This window comes from Zingiber officinale, chromosome 4B, assembly GCF_018446385.1.
Source record: "Zingiber officinale cultivar Zhangliang chromosome 4B, Zo_v1.1, whole genome shotgun sequence".
NCBI lineage: Eukaryota > Viridiplantae > Streptophyta > Magnoliopsida > Zingiberales > Zingiberaceae > Zingiber > Zingiber officinale.
Window position 1 is genome coordinate 89,660,349 of NC_055993.1, and position 18,239 is coordinate 89,678,587.

Below are 18,239 nucleotides of genomic sequence, written 5' to 3' on the forward strand. Positions count from 1 at the left end.
TATTTTCAATACCGATGCCTCGGTAAATTCTATTTCCCTTCCTAAGTTTTAAAATTATTTTGTTTTAGTATTTTATGCTTAGTTCAGTTTTCTTTGATAAAATAGGAAACGTTCTATACTTGATGTTGGGCCCTCTACTGCTAGTACTGACACTAGATTTCCTACCGAAGAACTTAAGATTAGGTTTGCTAGTACTATCTATAGTCCTATATGGACTAGGTGTTTAGATAGACAATTTTTTATGCGTTCATGCATTCCTACTGTAGAAGTCATCGGCTACTATAGCTTGCATCGTCTGGTTTATTGTACCAATTCAATTAACATAAGTTTATGTGCTAAACTGTACAATAACCTAGTTAGAGTAGATGACCTTTTATACACCACTAGGGTAGCTGGTATTGATATCACGCTATCCCCTACTGTCATCCGTACCTTTCTAGGTTTTCGTCCATCTGCATGCACTTTTCAGTGCTATTCCCCTAGGGATCCACCATTTGGTGATCCTTACTCACACATCACACTTGATACGATTTACTCATATTTTTTTGGGGAAGAGTAGTACCTACAGTTACTCTATCCAGGTTAGTCTCCTTTAGAGTTCAGGACTATGTCCTTTATAGAGTTTTAGTCTCTTGCATTTTATCGTTGACCACTCGCAATATCATGATGATGTGTCCTTTTCACTCATTCCTACTATATGCCCTATGTCATAGATTAGATATAGATATCAGTCTATATATTTTTCATGCCATTATTTACTCAGCGGACTCATCACCGGCAGACGGGTTCACATGCCCTGCTACCACATCTTGACTTCATACCTTGCATCCTTAGATATTAATGTCACCAGAGGTGATGTCAGAGTCCTGACTGAGTTTGACATGGTAGGATCTAGAAACTTTTCATTAAGTGATATCCATATAGATGATGAGGGTGTCTTGTCCTGGTGGAGGAGGGCCCAGGACTAGCTTGACCCGGACATCGAGCCACAGTCAAATGCCGAGGGGGAGGAGGCAGGGGTGGCTGAGTTCATGGATGTGATTTTTGGTGATCCCCCTATTCCAGCACCGCCTCCAGTTCAAGCACCACGTCCCACCCCTCACACTCTAGCCGATCGAGTTACTGGACTTGAGACAACTATGACTGGTCTTCGGCAGGAGGTCCCTGATGTCCGAAGGGGCATGCAGCGAGAGATTTTCGATCTTGGATGAGACATGCGATAGGATGTCTTTGATCTTCAACGGGACATATCCAGTGTTGGTCCCTTGGAGGCTAGCAAGAGGGGAGGGGTGAATTGTCCTACACAAATAAATTCAACCCTTTCTCGACTTATAACTTAATTAAGAACACTTGTAATAAAAGTTAAAAGACTAATTAAACAGACAAAGACACAAGGAGAATTACTTAGTTTGCAATCAGAAAATTGCTAATCCAAGTAAAATGAAGTGCACTTTATGAAAATCTCCTTCGGGCGGAGTAGCCTCTTATAACGTTAACAACTCACAATTAATAGTAGAACAGAAAGAAAGGAATTATAAGTTGTTGTTGTTGGTTGCTACTCGGAAAACCTAGAGGTTCCACTGTACAAAAATTTTATACAAAGGTCTGAACCTTTTCCTAGCTACCATGTGTTCTTTTAAATTAAATTTTGGATCACCTGCGGAACTTAACACGTTTGATCCAAAACTTAATCTATTTGTTCTTTTAGGTTTTGACTTGGATCTCCTGCAGAACTTAACACGTTCGACCCAAGTCACCTTAAGTTATTAATTCCATTAAATATTAATTTCCATAATTGGTTCCCAGTACTAACGTGGCGAGGCACATGGCCTTCTTGGATATGGGAGCAACCACCACCGACTAGACAAAACCTCTTATGGAAAGCTAATATTTAATTTCCTAAAATAACTTTAGGTTAACCGAAAAGAACAATCAAATCACAAGGAAAAATAAAACAAAAGAACACAATATCGAAAAATATATTCGAAATACTAGAATCGTAAGCCTCTTGTATTTGGTATTATTTCCAAAAATAACTAGTATGATGCGGAAAGAAAAATTACTAGTTATACCTTGTAGAAAAACCTCTTGATCTTCTACCGTATTCCTCTTCTAACTGTTAGGATCGTTTGTACTCGGTTAGAGAGGGGGGTGTGAATAGCCGCCCCAAATTTCTCGCGTTCTTCCTACAGTTAGGGTTAGTCGCAGCGGAAATACAAGGAAGAAAATAAGGAGAAGAAAAACAAACCGATGTAACGAGGTTCGGAGATGAATTCCTACTCCTCGGCGTGTCCGTAAGGTGGACGAAGCCTATCAATCCGTCGGTGGATGAGTCCCCGGAAAACCGGCTAACAAGAACTCCTTATGGGTGGAGAAACCTCGCCACAATCTTTTGCAAAAGCAATACAGGAGATATAAAGAAGAGCAAGAACAATATGAATGTAAAACAAACAAGCTTGCCTTCTCGTCTGGAGTCCGTTGATGAAGCAGCAGCTTCACGGATGCCAGCAGCTAGAAAACCAGCACGAAGCTCACGCGAAGCTTCAGCAAAGAGGAGCTCAGCGAAGCTCAAATCGCAGTGTCGTGAGGAAGAGAGTTGTTCTCTTCTTCGTCTCCTATGGAGGTCTTATACCGCACTGCGAAGAAGACACGAAGACTAGCCGCCAGTCGCAACGGCTGGTGTGGACCGATCGGGCATCACCGATCGGTTCAGGGTCGATCGGTCGTGGGGACCGATCAGGCTCTATGCTGATCGGTCCCCGGACCGATCAGAATAAGCTTACAGAGAGTCTCTGTGCGTACCCTGATCGGTCCGTGGACCGATCAGGCTCCACCGATCGGTCATGGGACCGATCAGCCTGTCCCCGGACCGATCCCCACCTCCCAGAGGTGGCCTTGCTTCCTTCTCTTTCATGGTCTCCGACCGATCAGATGTCTTATAGAACCCTTCGTTTGTTATCCGATCGGTCACCGACGACCGAACTACCTACTGACCTGGATCGATCTGCGGATCGATCCGAGCTTGGTTTTGCCCAAACCAAGTCCCAAGTCTCCCAAACCAACATCCGGTCAACCTTGACCTGTTGGTACATCATGCTTAGCATCCGGTCAGTCCCTTGACCTGCTAAGACTCTCCACCAAGTGTCCGGTCAATCCCTTTGACCCACTTGGACTTTTCTCTACACCAGATGTCCGATCATCCCTGATCCATCTGGATTTTCCCTTGCCTGGCTTCACTCACCAGGACTTTCACCTGGCTTCACTCACCAGGATTTCCACACTGCCTAACATCCCAGTTAGGACTTTCTCACTGCCTGGCTTCACTCACCAGGACTTTCCAACTGCCTAACATCCCAGTTAGGACTTTCTCACTGCCTGGCTTCACTCACCAGGACTTTCCAACTGCCTAACATCCCAGTTAGGACTTTCCCACTGCCTGGCTTCACTCACCAGGACTTTTCCACACTGCCTAACATCCCAGTTAGGACTTTCCCACTGCCTGGCTTCACTCACCAGGACTTTTCCACTGCCAAGTCTCAATACTTGGACTTTTCCCGTGCCAAGTCTCCATACTTGGACTTTTCGCGTGCCAAGCTCCCTGCTTGGACTTTTCCAGTGCCAAGTCTCCATACTTGGACTTTTCCAGTGCCAAGCTCCCTGCTTGGACTTTTCAGGTCAACCAGATCAACCTTGACCTATGGTTGCACCAACAATCTCCCAAGTTTGTATTCTTGTCAACACATCAGAATACAACTTTTCTACTCTCGTCAAACATTGTCAAACATCAAAATACAACTCGAGTCAGGTCACCCTTTACCAACTCGAGTCAGGTCAACCAAGTCAACCTTGACCTAAGGTTGCACCAACAATCTCCCCCTTTTTGATGTTTGACAAAATCCAAAATCAAGTCAGGTTAACCCGATAACCTAACTTAGGTTTTCCAACCATCTTCCAATGTCCAATGTTCTTTCCTTGAACATTCTCTGGACATTCTCCCCTTAGGTTAACCCGATAACCTAACTTGGGTTCTCCAATAATTCTCCCCCTTTTTGACACACATCAAAAAGAATTCCAATGTTCTTCCTTGAACATTCCTTGACATTCTTCCCCTAGCTTAGGTTAACCCGATAACCTAACTTGGGTTCTCCAATAATTCTCCAATGAACTCCCCTTTTTGACACACATCAAAAGAAAAGGAGGGTATCAAGGTCAAGAGTTTCTTCCTAATGAAAGTCCCATACCTTTCATTGAAACTCTTAATTTTCCCCTTGATACCAAACTCAACAATCAACTTAGTGATAATCCCATATCACTAATCCTCAAAAGTATTTTGGAGTAAAAACTCCCCCTAAAAGTCAACTCCCTTGACAATAGGTAAACTCCCCTTGACCATTGCACCAACAATGTCTTGAGAGTTTCAAAACTTTAGAAATCCACAAAACCCAACTTCCACTGAAATTTCGACCAACAATGAAAATCGAATCGCACGCATCGATCGGTCCCCGACCGATCCACGCTCGATTCATCGATCGGTCCGCACCGATCCATGCCACCGATCGGTCCACGCACCGATCAGACTGGATCGGTCCCCGCACCGATCCCGACTGATAGGCAGATTTCTGAAATTTCCTTCCCGAAATTCAGAAACTCCTAGAAAATTCCAGAAAATTCGAAAAATTGTGAAATTTTGAGGATACATTCCTCATAACATATACTATCATGGAAAAATAGTTTTCTATGAAAATAACTTCCATTTTTTAATCTTGATACAAAGTTCAAAAACTTTGAAATAGTTCAAGTTTAACTCAACTTTGTATCACAATGTTCAATGATGAATGCTATCACTAGGAAAACTTCATCTAGGTTTTTCAAATCAATTTTAAAATACTTTTAAAACCATTTGAATTTGGGACCATAATCTTAGGGCTAGATGTACATGACTTGTACACAAGCTTTCCCTATGATCCTCAATTTCTTGAATTAGGGTCATCTAGGTACAAGGACTATGCACCTTGATCCTAACTCATGATCCTAATATCTCACACACATCTAAGGTGTATCAAACCACATTCAAGTCAATTTGATGTGAGATATGGATTAAGGTCAACTTAGGCTAAGTTCTCATGCATTTTCTAAACACAAATTTGATCTCAATATCAAAATGTGTTTTTCATCCTTAAATCAATTTCATTGATCATTAATACACAAGATGATGACATGGCATATAATGATGTCATACATAATAACATGTGCCAATGTCATGATGTCATGGCATAAAGTTTGAAAACTTAAATAAAGCATGACATATAAACTAGCCTAAGCATTATCATGACATTTCAAATGATAATAAAATAAGTATGATGTCATGGCATGGCATATGGCAACCAATCATGGCAAGTTAGCACAAATAAATATACCTAGATTACCTATCTAAGTATCCTTAACCACTTTGCTAACCTAGAATTTAACCCTTGATTGCCCTAAAATGCCAAAATCCTAATTTTGACACTTCTTGAACTCTAGATTAATTCATGCCACTTAAAGATCAAATTTATCCTCAAAACTTGGCATGTTTCATTTTTCCTCGAGAGTTCTCTAGATTTTCCCAAATTGTGCCAATTAAAATCATTCTTTTCCATAATGGCACATTTTACTCTTCCAAGGAGTAAATGATAATTCCATTTCATTTTCAAAGGTTCACAAAACCTTGAAAATGCTCCTTGAGTGTCAATTCCTCAAAGTTGGGTTAACTACCCTTCTTATTGGAGTTGACACTCTCTAACCCATTTATGGGGTAGAGAAGATGCTCCTAGGAACCCAATACCTATTAGAGCTCATTGGGTTCACTAAATATTCACTAGGGATAACTTCCCTAGCAACCCTCCTAATGACCCTCTTAGGCTTTAAAGCCTTGGTCATTTGGGTCTCATCAAGGTCAACTATAGGGGTGACTTCCCTTGTGACCTTGGTAATGGTCTTCCTAGCCCTAGGTTTTGTTCCATAATCGAATGAAACACTATGATAAGTGGGCTTGACCACTTGGGACTTAGGTTTGTGATCCAAACCTTTCTTGTCCTTGGACTTGGGTTTTTGACTCTTAAACCCTAGAGATGACTTCTCCATGTTTTTAAGAGCCTTTTCTAAATTATCAAGTCTTGACCTCAAGACTTGATTTTCCCTCTCTAATACCTCAAGTGTTAATTTGTCATTTTTCTTTGAGGTATTCCTAGGCATATGTCTAGATGATTTGAGATTTCTACCTAGATTTTCCTTAGCCTTAGATGAGTTAATTCTAGGGTTGGCTTTCCTAGTGTTATCCTTATCTAGGCTCACATGTTTGGCACCTAAGCATGTGTATCGAATTCTATAATTAACATGCTTATCATTCTTGACAATAGCAATAAGGCTACTAGCATGCATCCTACTAGAATTGCAAGAATGTGCCTTAGAGATTACCTTAGGGTTTGCCCTAGCTCCCCCTATACATGTGCTCGATCTCTTGTCCTTGTGAGATTGCCTCCCTCTCAGACATTGGCTCCGATAATGTCCCCTTCGCTTGCATTGGAAGCACACCACGTGCTCCTTGCCCTTGCGTGTTGGGACTCCGGCTTCCTTGACCTTTGGTGCCAGTGGAGTCTTTCTTACCCTCTTCGGACACTTACTCTTGTAATGTCCATGTTCCCTACACTCAAAGCACATAATGTGTATTTTAATTGAACTTAAATTGCTTGAGTTACCTAGGGTTGAGGGTGGAGATGAGCTTTCTTCCTCATCCCTTCCGGAGGTAGATGCTTCTTCTTGCTCCGATCTTGAAGAAGAGACCTCCTCCTCTTCTTCCTTAGACGTTGAGTGACTCTCAATTTCTAATTCGCTCCCTCCATGATGTGAGCTACTTGGCTCACTTGACTCCTCTTCATGACTTGAAGTGGAGCTCTCCTCATGAAACTTGGCCAAGTTGTTCCACAACTCCTTGGCGTTGTTGTATCCTCCTATCTTACACAAGATATCACTAGGTAATGAAAATTCAAGGATTTTCGTTACCTCGTTGTTGATTGTGGATTGTTGGATTTGTTCTTTCGTCCACTTCTCCTTCTTGATAGATTTTCCTTCCTCATCCATCGGAGAAATAAAACCTTCTTGTACACAAAACCAATTCATTATGTTAGTCATAAGAAAGTACTTCATCCTTACCTTCCAATACGCGAAGTCACCGCATTCGTAGAAGGGTGGAATGGTGACATCTTCTCCGAGTAGGTCCATCCTCTAGCTTGTGCTCCCCGGGTGTTAATCCGATGAAGAGCAAACCTGGCTCTGATACCACTTGTTAGGATCGTTTGTACTCGGCTAGAGAGGGGGGGTGTGAATAGCCGCCCCAAATTTCTCGCGTTCTTCCTACAGTTAGGGTTAGTCGCAGCGGAAATACAAGGAAGAAAATAAGGAGAAGAAAAACAAACCGATGTAACGAGGTTCGGAGATGAACTCCTACTCCTCGGCGTGTCCGTAAGGTGGACGAAGCCTATCAATCTGTCGGTGGATGAGTCCCCGGAAAATCGGCTAACAAGAACTCCTTATGGGTGGAGAAACCTCGCCACAATCTTTTGCAAAAGCAATACAGGAGATACAAAGAAGAGCAAGAACAATATGAATGTAAAACAAACAAGCTTGCCTTCTCGTCTGGAGTCCGTTGATGAAGCAGCAGCTTCACGGATGCCAGCAGCTAGAAAACCAGCACGAAGCTCACGCGAAGCTTCAGCAAAGAGGAGCTCAGCGAAGCTCAAATCGCAGTGTCGTGAGGAAGAGAGTTGTTCTCTTCTTCGTCTCCTATGGAGGTCTTATACCTGCACCTGCGAAGAAGACACAGAAGACACAGAATCTAGCCGTTGTGTCGCAACGGCTAGTGTGTGGACCGATCAGGCATCACCCTGATCGGTCTGGGGCTGGTCTGATCGGTCGTGGGGACCGATCAGCCTGCGATCCTGTCGACCACGGACAGAACACAGAAGCCTGAATTGCCTAGCCGTTGAGTCACATCGGTCGGCCTGGACCGATCAGGCTCCACCCTGATCGGTCCCGGGACCGATCAGCTGTTCCTTCCCGAGCCTGTTACCTCCCTCTGATCGACCTTCTGATCGGTCTCCAGACCGATCAGATGTCTTATAGAACCCTTCTGTTTGTTATCTGATCGGTCACCAGATCGATCAGATACACAAACGTATCGCTGGATCGATCTGCAGATCGATCTAGAGCTTGGTTTTTGCCCAAACCAAGTCCCAAGTCCCCTAAACCAACATCCGGTCAACCTTGACCTGTTGGTACATCATGCTTAGCATCCGGTCAGTCCCTTGACCTGCTAAGACTCTCCACCAAGTGTCCGGTCAATCCCTTTGACCCACTTGGACTTTTCTCTACACCAGATGTCCGATCATCCCTGATCCATCTGGATTTTCCCTTGCCTGGCTTCACTCACCAGGACTTTCACCTGACTTCACTCACCAGGATTTCCACACTGCCTAACATCCTAGTTAGGACTTTCTCACTGCCTAACTTCACTCACCAGGACTTTACAACTGCCTAACATCCCAGTTAGGACTTTCTCACTGCCTGGCTTCACTCACCAGGACTTTCCAACTGCCTAACATCCCAGTTAGGACTTTCCCACTGCCTGGCTTCACTCACCAGGACTTTTCCACACTGCCTAACATCCCAGTTAGGACTTTCCCACTGCCTGGCTTCACTCACCAGGACTTTTCCACTGCCAAGTCTCCATACTTAGACTTTTCCCGTGCCAAGTCTCCATACTTGGACTTTTCGCGTGCCAAGCTCCCTGCTTGGACTTTTCCAGTGCCAAATCTCCATACTTGGACTTTTCCAGTGCCAAGCTCCCTGCTTGGACTTTTCAGGTCAACCAGATCAACCTTGACCTATGGTTGCACCAACAATCTCCCAAGTTTGTATTCTTGTCAACACATCAGAATACAACTTTTCTACTCTCGTCAAACATTGTCAAACATCAAAATACAACTCGAGTCAGGTCACCCTTTACCAACTCGAGTCAGGTCAACCAAGTCAACCTTGACCTAAGGTTGCACCAACACTAACCTCGGATGTTGTGTGGGCAACGATCTTCCGAGATGAGAAACCACCAACCACCTTCTTCTCCTCCTAGCTATGTTCGGCCACAAAAAGCTTAACCAAGGATGAAGAATAAAACACCAACCAAGCTCCAAGAGATGCTAGCTTTCTCTTCTTCTTCTTCTTCTTCTTCTTCTCCAAGTAGTATCCGGCCGCCACAAGAGCTCCAAGCCTTTGAGAGATTCGGCCACCACAAAGAGGGAGAGAGGAAGAGGATGGCCGGCCACTCCAAGGAATAAAAGAGGGAGAGAAATAATAGAGGTTGTATATCATGAAGGCACCCTCACCCCTTCTTTTATATTCCTTGGCCTAGGCAAATTAGGAAATTTAATTACAATAAAATTTCCTTAATTCCCTTGACATGATTTAATTGAGAAAAATAAAATAAAATATCCCAAATTAATCTCTAATGGCCGGCCACATCAAAAGAGATAAATTAGACAAGTTTTAATCAACAATTAAAGCTTCCTAATTTGTTTCCGGAAATTTTAAAATTAAAATTTATCTTTAAAAATCTCTTCATGGTTGATAAAAAGAAATTTCTATAATTTTAATTTTATCAACATGTGGATAATTTTAAAGAGAAAATAAAATATCTCACCAATCTACAAATAAGGAAAGAGATCTAATCTCTTTCTTTAATCTTTTGTAGATCTTTTACAAGAGAGATATTTTAATTTTAATTCTCTTTAATAAATTATTTCTTCCACATAATAAAAATTAAAATTCCTTTTTATTTTAATTTGGCCGGCCCCCACTAGCTTGGGTTCAAGCTAGGGCCGACCACCCCAATTTATACCTAAGCCGGACCTAGCTTGGTTCCCAAGCTAGCTTGGCCGGCCCCCTATTGGTGGGTATAGAAGGTGGGTCTAGTACTCTATAAATTAGAGGCTACGATAGGGACCGAGAGGAGGAATTGGTTTTGGTCTCCCGATAAAATTAAGCATCCCGTGTTCGCCCCGAACACACAACTTAATTTTATCAATAATAATTCATTCCACTAGAGAACTATTATTGAACTACCGCACCAATCCCAAATTACATTTTTGGGCTCCTTCTTATTATGAGTGTGTTAGTCTCCCTGTGTTTAAGATATCGAATGTCCACTAATTAAGTGAGTTACTGACAACTCATTTAATTAATATCTAAGTCCAAGAGTAGTACCACTCAACCTTATTGTCATGTCGGACTAGGTCCACCTGCAGGGTTTAACATGACAATCCTTATGAGCTCCTCTTGAGGACATTATCAACCTAGTATCTCTAGGACACAGTTTCCTTCTATAATCAACAACACACACTATAAGTGATACCATTTCCCAACTTATCGGGCTTATTGATTCATCGAACTAAATCTCACCCATTGATAAATTAAAGAAATAAATATCAAATATATGTGCTTGTTATTATATTAGGATTAAGAGCACACACTTCCATAATAACCGAGGTCTTTGTTCCTTTATCAAGTCAGTATAAAAGAAACGACCTCAAATGGTCCTACTCAATACACTTTGAGTGTACTAGTGTAATTATATAGTCAAGATAAACTAATATCTAATTACACTACGACCTTCTAATGGTTTGTTCCTTTCCATTTTGGTCGTGAGCTACTGTTTATAATTTATAAGGTACTGATAACATCATCTTCTGCATGTGACACCACATACTATGTTATCTACAATATAAATTAAATGAACAACTACAAACAAATGTAGACAATTTGACCAAATGTGATTCTTTATTCATAATGAATGTTTACAAAGCTTAGGCTTTCAGTATACACTCCAACAGTTGTATGAACTACTGAAATCAGGGCTATATTTATATCTCTGTTTCGGACGCCTGGAAGGGTTCTGGGCGCTTGGAGTGGGATAGAATTCTATCCCCGACGCGTTGGTCAATGTACATGTCGATGTTGATAAAAGTTGAGTTCCGGGTGCCCGGAAGGGAGACCACCAAAGTCAACATTATTGACTTTTTTCGATCTAGGCCCTCTTCTCTGGTTCTGCTCGCCTCGGTCCGGGTCTTCCACTCTGGCTCTGTTTGCTTGGGTGATTTCGACCATCGGAATAGGGCTCACCTGAACCCAATTTTCAGCCTTCTCCTCGAGCAGCCTTCCTCCCCGGCTTCTAGTCCCTCGAACGTCGCGTACGTTCTTCTCATCCACCGGTGTACTCTTCCGCGGCACCTCGTCCCTCGGACGCACTGAGCCCATCAGCTCTCTCCCGTGTCGTCCTTCTTGCTAGTCGCGTCTTCCGCTTGACTTCCTATGCTCCTAAGCTCCTGTACACGTAGACACAGGGATTAAACTAAAATAAGACCTAACCTAACTTGATTGATCACACCAAAAATAACCTTGGGGTTCCAATAATCTCCCCCTTTTTTGATGTGAGCAACCCAAGTTAAGTTAAGGTAAACACAATCATAAAGAAAAGATAACAAAATTGCGATACCAAGTAAGTAAAGTTGCAATTATGTAATAAAACAATTTTTTTTCAAAATTTAAATTTGAAATACCTCCCCCTAGACTTAATCTTCCCTTCCCTTCTCCTCCTTTGATTACATAAAAAAAAAACTAAGGCACTCAATAAAATCTAAGGGAAACTAAATAAGTTTTAAATGAAACTTGAAAAAAAAAAATTCTAAGTGAAATTTACAGGTCAAGTAAATATATTTTGATAAATGTTAAACCATTGACAAAAATTGAAAGCATTTAAATATTTCATGTTTATCAGTTTGTCAATTAAATATTCAATTCAGAAATTAGTTTCGAGGCTGTGGCAAGACACTAGGCCTTCTTGGTTATTGGATCATCAACCACTTCTAAACAAAGCCTTTTAATGAATTCAAATATTTAATCTTTTATCTGATAGCCTTCTAATTTCACTTTTAATTTATACAAGTTTTTGGAACCCAATATAGGTTCCTTCCTACATGGCTAATCAGGTATTTTCTAGGGATATAATATTTTGCTACTTTTCTGATTTGACTTTTGTGAAATCTATAGTACCAGTTTATGTAACGATCACCCTTCTTACTACTACTACTTTCTAAGGATGACCGTTACTTAACTACTAACTCTACTTAACCGGTATGATTAAAAATCATATGGAAACTCTACCGAAAAATTTCGACAGAATCTCCCCTGTACCGGTGACCTTAAACTGACATACATAACATAATATACACAGCCACAGGCGGCTGGAACACATATCAAACACACAAAAGGAATAACATCACCACGCAGTTTAATAAAATCAAATCATGCAAGTAATGAATAGCGGAAACAAAATAAGAACATATAATTAACTAACAGCGGAAGACTAAATGACTCATCTAATACATTCTTAATAAATGACAATCTTAATAAATTCTTAAACTAAGTCCCAAGGCTTCCATAGTCCTGGCATCACACACCATCCGCGCCACCTTGTCGCCTTCCTTTCTATATCTTTTCCTTTCCTGTATCTGCAGTAAGAGGAAGTGTAGTCTATAAGCAAAATTTGCTTAGTAAGCGCTATCTAACTCACAAAATCACGAATGTGCATGTATACGAAAAGAACTGGAAACTATATGCTCTAAAAAGAAATAAAGCATAAACATAACTGCTCATGTCAAACTAATAGCAAAGAAAGGCTAAGGAATCTACTCATGTAATTCTAATGGCTAATCATGCTACTCATCTAATAGGTAAACATGAAATCTACTCATCTACTAGATAAACATGGTAGAATAAAGAACTAAACTTACTGAATTCTAAACACTTTCTGAATCTTATTTCACTTGTTTAAAGACTTATTCTTTAATACTTTATACTTATGTAAAAACTTGCTTTACTTGTTCAAAAACTTATACTTATAATACTTCAAAATAGTAATCAACTTCTTCTTGGGCCTGCATGTACTTGCTTTCCCTGATAGGTTGGGGTAGCGAGCCACCAATCCTAAAAGAGCAGACCTCGGTCTACCAGGGCCAAGACCTCGGAATTGGACACCTGGATTTGTTTAACGACAACCTCGGAAGTCGGGTACTAGCCTCTTCTTAAAAGTAAAATACTTATTAGCTTATTTACTTCTTCTTTAAATGCCTTGGCATTTTAATAGACACCTTGTGTGCCAAAAATCCCTAAAGTCTCGACTTTGGGATCTACTTAAGGCCTCGGCCTTTTCTTTCTTTTCTTTATCTTTCTTATACTCATCTTTATTTTTCTTATACTTTTCTTAAACCCAAAATACTGTTAGGGTATCTTTCGTATGCATTTATGAATGAAACTAACTATGTAACACATAATCATGCATAGAATACAAAAGAAATCTGCACATACAATAGTTATCAAAAATCTGCACTAATACTCAACAGAAATCTGCATACTAGCTCAATAAAAATCTGCATAACAGCTTAACAGAAATATGCATACTAGCTTAACAAAATCTGCACTTAATGGTCTACATTTCTAAGCTGTTTCCAATCAAGGCAAAGCATAAGAACATGTTACTGCTGCTATCACAAATTGAAACATGATACACTAGAATAAAAACTACATAGACAAGAATCTACACATTCTAAAACATTTCCAGCAAAACAAGCATAAGGAAAGGATGCTTCTATTGAACTAGAACTCGCTAAACTTGCTAAAGGTTTGAACAAGACCCATATGAAACTTATTTTCATTTCTAGATCTGGCAAATTCTGATTAGAAACTCTATGGCAGCGACTTCAAAACTAACCAAATGCCTAGCAACCAAAATTCTTGTACAGCATGAACCGAAAACAAAGAAGGAATGTACAGCTTAATCCGAATCAAAGAAGGAGAACTATAGCATGTTCCGAAATCAAAGAAGTCTAATAACCATCCTACTAAAAGGCTACTGCATACAAAGGAACTCCAATCTGAATCTTATGAAGGCAAATTCAGGTTCATTACAGCAGCAAACAAAAGAGCACAAACCTAAATTCTACATGTTCCGAAAGCATGAAAGGGAGGCTAAATCCCTAACCATAATTTCTGTGCAACACAATCCGAAACAAAGATGGAAACTAAAACTCGAAACTAATTCTCCTGTTCTTCATGCTTAAACTAAATCAATTCTTCTCTTCTTTCTTTAAGGTTCACGGCAGCAAACAAAAGGAATTGCTACCGGAAACCCAAAATCTGAATTGTTTCTCATGCTCATTGCCTAGAACAGCAAAATCTGAAGCAAGCAACCACAAGCTAAACAAACAAACAAGCAAACCATCGAATTCAAGAGAACAAGATCCGAAAATAGAGGAAGCAAGGAAACTCATGCAAAGCTTCGGGAACAAGGAGAAAATCAAGAATTAAACCTCGGAGCTATCCTACTGCAGGTGAGTAGCAACTTACCATGGCGTTCTTGGACTTACAACCGAAGCAAAGGCCCTAGGGTTTCCGGAGAAGTCGAGCTCTCGGTCTCTTCTTGTGCTCATGGCTCCGCCTCGACGAGGAAACCTGGTACTGATGAAGAACCTCCGGAGAATCCCCTCGCCGGCCGCCGGAAGCATACCCTAGCTGCTGCTGCGTTTTCGCCGAGAAGAGGTCGACGCCGCGTGAGAAAGAGGGGAGGAGAAGTTTAGGGCACGGGAAAATAATACCTCCCCTTCCTCTCATAACTTATCTCCCTTTTATAACTTAACTATATTACGGGTTCTTATCTGTTCACGAAAAAATCGCGGAACAGTTGGTCCGTTGGGTTTTGCTCGAAACCGCGGGTCTGGGATTCGATTCTCAGCCGCACCCGTTTTTCTCCAATTTATTTTAAATGTTCCAATTAAAACTTAAATAAATTCGCTTCCCTTCTTAATAACAAAACAACGGCAGACCAGTTGGTTGGCCATGTTCTGCTTAACACGCAGCTTGTGGGTTCAAACCTCTGCTTGGCCCTTTTTCTGCAACCTTTAATCTCATTTTATTTCTGTTTCTAAATACTGCTTAATACAAATTTATTTCCTTATTTGATTAACAATGACCGCTAGCAGAGTTGGTTGGCTGCGTCTGGTAAAGGTTTGGTTCGAGGTCTCGAGTTCGAATCTCCTTATTTTTTCTAACTTCTTCCTTTTGGTAAAAATACCAAACGAACTCCAAAAATTACATAAAAATACTCTATAAATTCCTAAAAATCTCTAGAATTTTTCTAAAGCATTTCTAAATATTTTTGAATTATTTTTGAGGCTCAAAATGAGGAAATTTGGGTCGTTACAGTTTAATCTTTTTTAATTTCCAACATTTAAAGCAGAAACATTTGAACATGCAGAATTTTTTAAGTTTTCTATTTGTTCCTTTAATTTAGCATTTTCAAGTCTCACTTTTTCAAAATCTTCTATTAGACATGATTTTGCTAAAAAAAAATTTATTTCTAAGTTTTCATTTTTTAATTTATCATTTTTACTTTTTAACTTGCACATTGATTTTGCTATAGATTTAATACCAAAATAGAGTTGATCGGGAGGTAAGAGGCATACCTCACTTACCATATCAGACTTGAAGCCTGAGTCTCCCCCTGCTTCACTGCATTTATCTGAAGTCGCTCCCCCTTCATCGATGTTGGCTTCTAAGGTGCTTTGCTCTTCATGGCTCACCATCAGTGCTAGTCCGACATATTCTTCTATTTCTGACTCAGATGATGAGCTTTCGTCCCAAGTAGCCTTTAGATTCTTGCGCTTGTTTTGCTTGGGCATCTTGTCTTTTTCCTTTTTGAGTTTTGGGCAGTCCTCTTTTATATGTCCTTCCTTTTGACACTGGTAGCATCGAACCCTTCTTCTATTTCTTGGATTTTCTATTCTATATTTCTTTAAATTTGTTAGTTCTAAAGAATTTTCTGAATTTTCTTACCATGTAAGCTTCTTGATCTTCTTCTGAGTCCAACATGGGTTCATCCTTCTTGATTGCATTTAACACTAGAGTCTGGCTTGACTCTTTTGTTGTACCTGCACATCTGGTTTCATGTAATTCTAAAGTAGGAAAAAGTTCCTCTAGGGTACTTACCTCCAGGTCCTTTGAGATGTAGTAGGCGTCGATTATCGAGGTTCATTCTGGAGTCCCAGAGTTCTTTGTGAAGGCGTTGGAATTTCGTTCTGTTTCAATTTCCTTGTACAAAAATTTTAGAAGTACAGAACTTTTCCTAGCAACCCGCATGTTCGGTCAGACATGTGTTTGATCAATCAAGCAAGTTCTAGATGGATTCAAGCACACCTTAATCGAAGTACAAGATCACTGGCCTCTTGTGTTGGTATTCAAAATCGATACAAAGAAAACTAAACTAATTACGTAGTGGAATTAAAGAACTAGTTGTACCTTTCCTTTGTAGCTAAAGACCTCTTGATCTTCTGCCATATTCCTCTCCTCTTCTTGGACGTCGTGTGGACGACGATCTACCAAGACAACACCACCCTTCTTCTCTTCTTTGTTTCCAAACCGCCGACCACAAAAGGAGCTCTAGAATGGGGCATCTTCTCTTCTTCTTCCTCTTCTTTCCTCTTCTTCCTCTTCTCCAAGCCGCCACCCACTAAGGAGGAGGGGGCGCCGACCACCAAAGAGGAGGGGGGCACCGACCCTAGCTTGGGAAGAAGGGGTGCCGACCCTAGCTTGGGAAGAAGGGGCGCCGACCCTAGCTTGGGAAGAAGGGGCACTGACCCTAAGGAGGGAAGAGGGGCGCAGACCACAAGGAGGGAAGAGGATTATGGAAAATTAGGTTTTAGGAGCCACCACCTACTCCTTTTTATAAGCTTGCCGTCGGTTACAAAGAAAGGAAAATAACATAATTCTATTTAGAAAAAATCTTCCTTTCTATAACCAAGTTAAACCAAGCTAAGTTAAACCAAGCCAAGTTAAACCAATCCAAGTTAAACCAAGCCAAGTTAAACCAAGCCAAGTTAAACCAAACCAAGTTATGGATGGGTGGATGCGAGGCTTTATATAGAGGCTACAACAGGGACCTAGAGGAGGAATTGGTTTAGGCCTCCTGATGGGCTTGAGCTTCTGGTATTCGGCCCGAACACCCCACTCAAGTCCATCAATAACAACTCATACCACTAAAGGGTTATTATTGAACTACCGCACCAATCCCATATTACAATATAGGGTCCTTCTTATCATGAGTATGTTAATCTCCTTGTGTTTAAGATATCGTATGTCCGTTAATTAAATGAGTTACTGACAACTCAATTAATTAACATCTGATTCCAAGAGTAGTACCACTCAACTTTATTATCATGCCGGACTAAATCCACCTGCAGGGTTTATAAGATAATCCTTATAAGCTCCTCAAGGGGGCATCATCAACCTAAATAATTAGGACACGGATTCCTTCTATAATCAACAACACACCATATAAATAGTATTATTTCCCAAATCATCAGGCCTATTGATTTAACGAATAAATCTCACCCATTGATAAGTTAAAGAAATAAATACTAAGTATGTGTGCTTGTTATTATATAGGGATTAAGAGGACGCACATCCATAATAATAGAGGTTCTGTTCGTTTATGTAGTCAGTACAAATCAAACAACCTCAAACGATCCTGCTCAATACACACATAGTGTACTAGTGTAATTTTATAGTCAAGACAAACTAATACTAAATTACACTACAATCATTCCAATGGTTTGTCCAATCCATCTTGGTTGTGAGCTTCTATTTATAATTTATAAGTAATCGGTAACATGATCTTCTATGTGGCACCACACACCATGTTATCTATAATATAAATTAAATGGACAACTGCATTGACATATATATAAATATAAAATGCAAACATTTGATCAAAGTGATTCTTATTTTAAAATATTTCAAAATATTTGTTCATATAAAAACTAAGCTTATAGTATACATTCCAACAATCTCTCACTTATACTAAAAGACTATGCTACCATACATCTAATTCTCATCCCCTCAACATGCCTATCAAAAGCTCTCACCGGAAGAGCCTTAGTGAAAGGATATGCCAGGTTATCTACTGATGTAATCTTGGCGACAACAACCTCCCCTCGTTTTACGATGTCTCGTATCAGGTGGTACTTGCGCTCAATGTGTTTACTTGCCTTATGGGATCGTGGTTCTTTCGAGATTGCTACTGCACCACTGTTGTCACA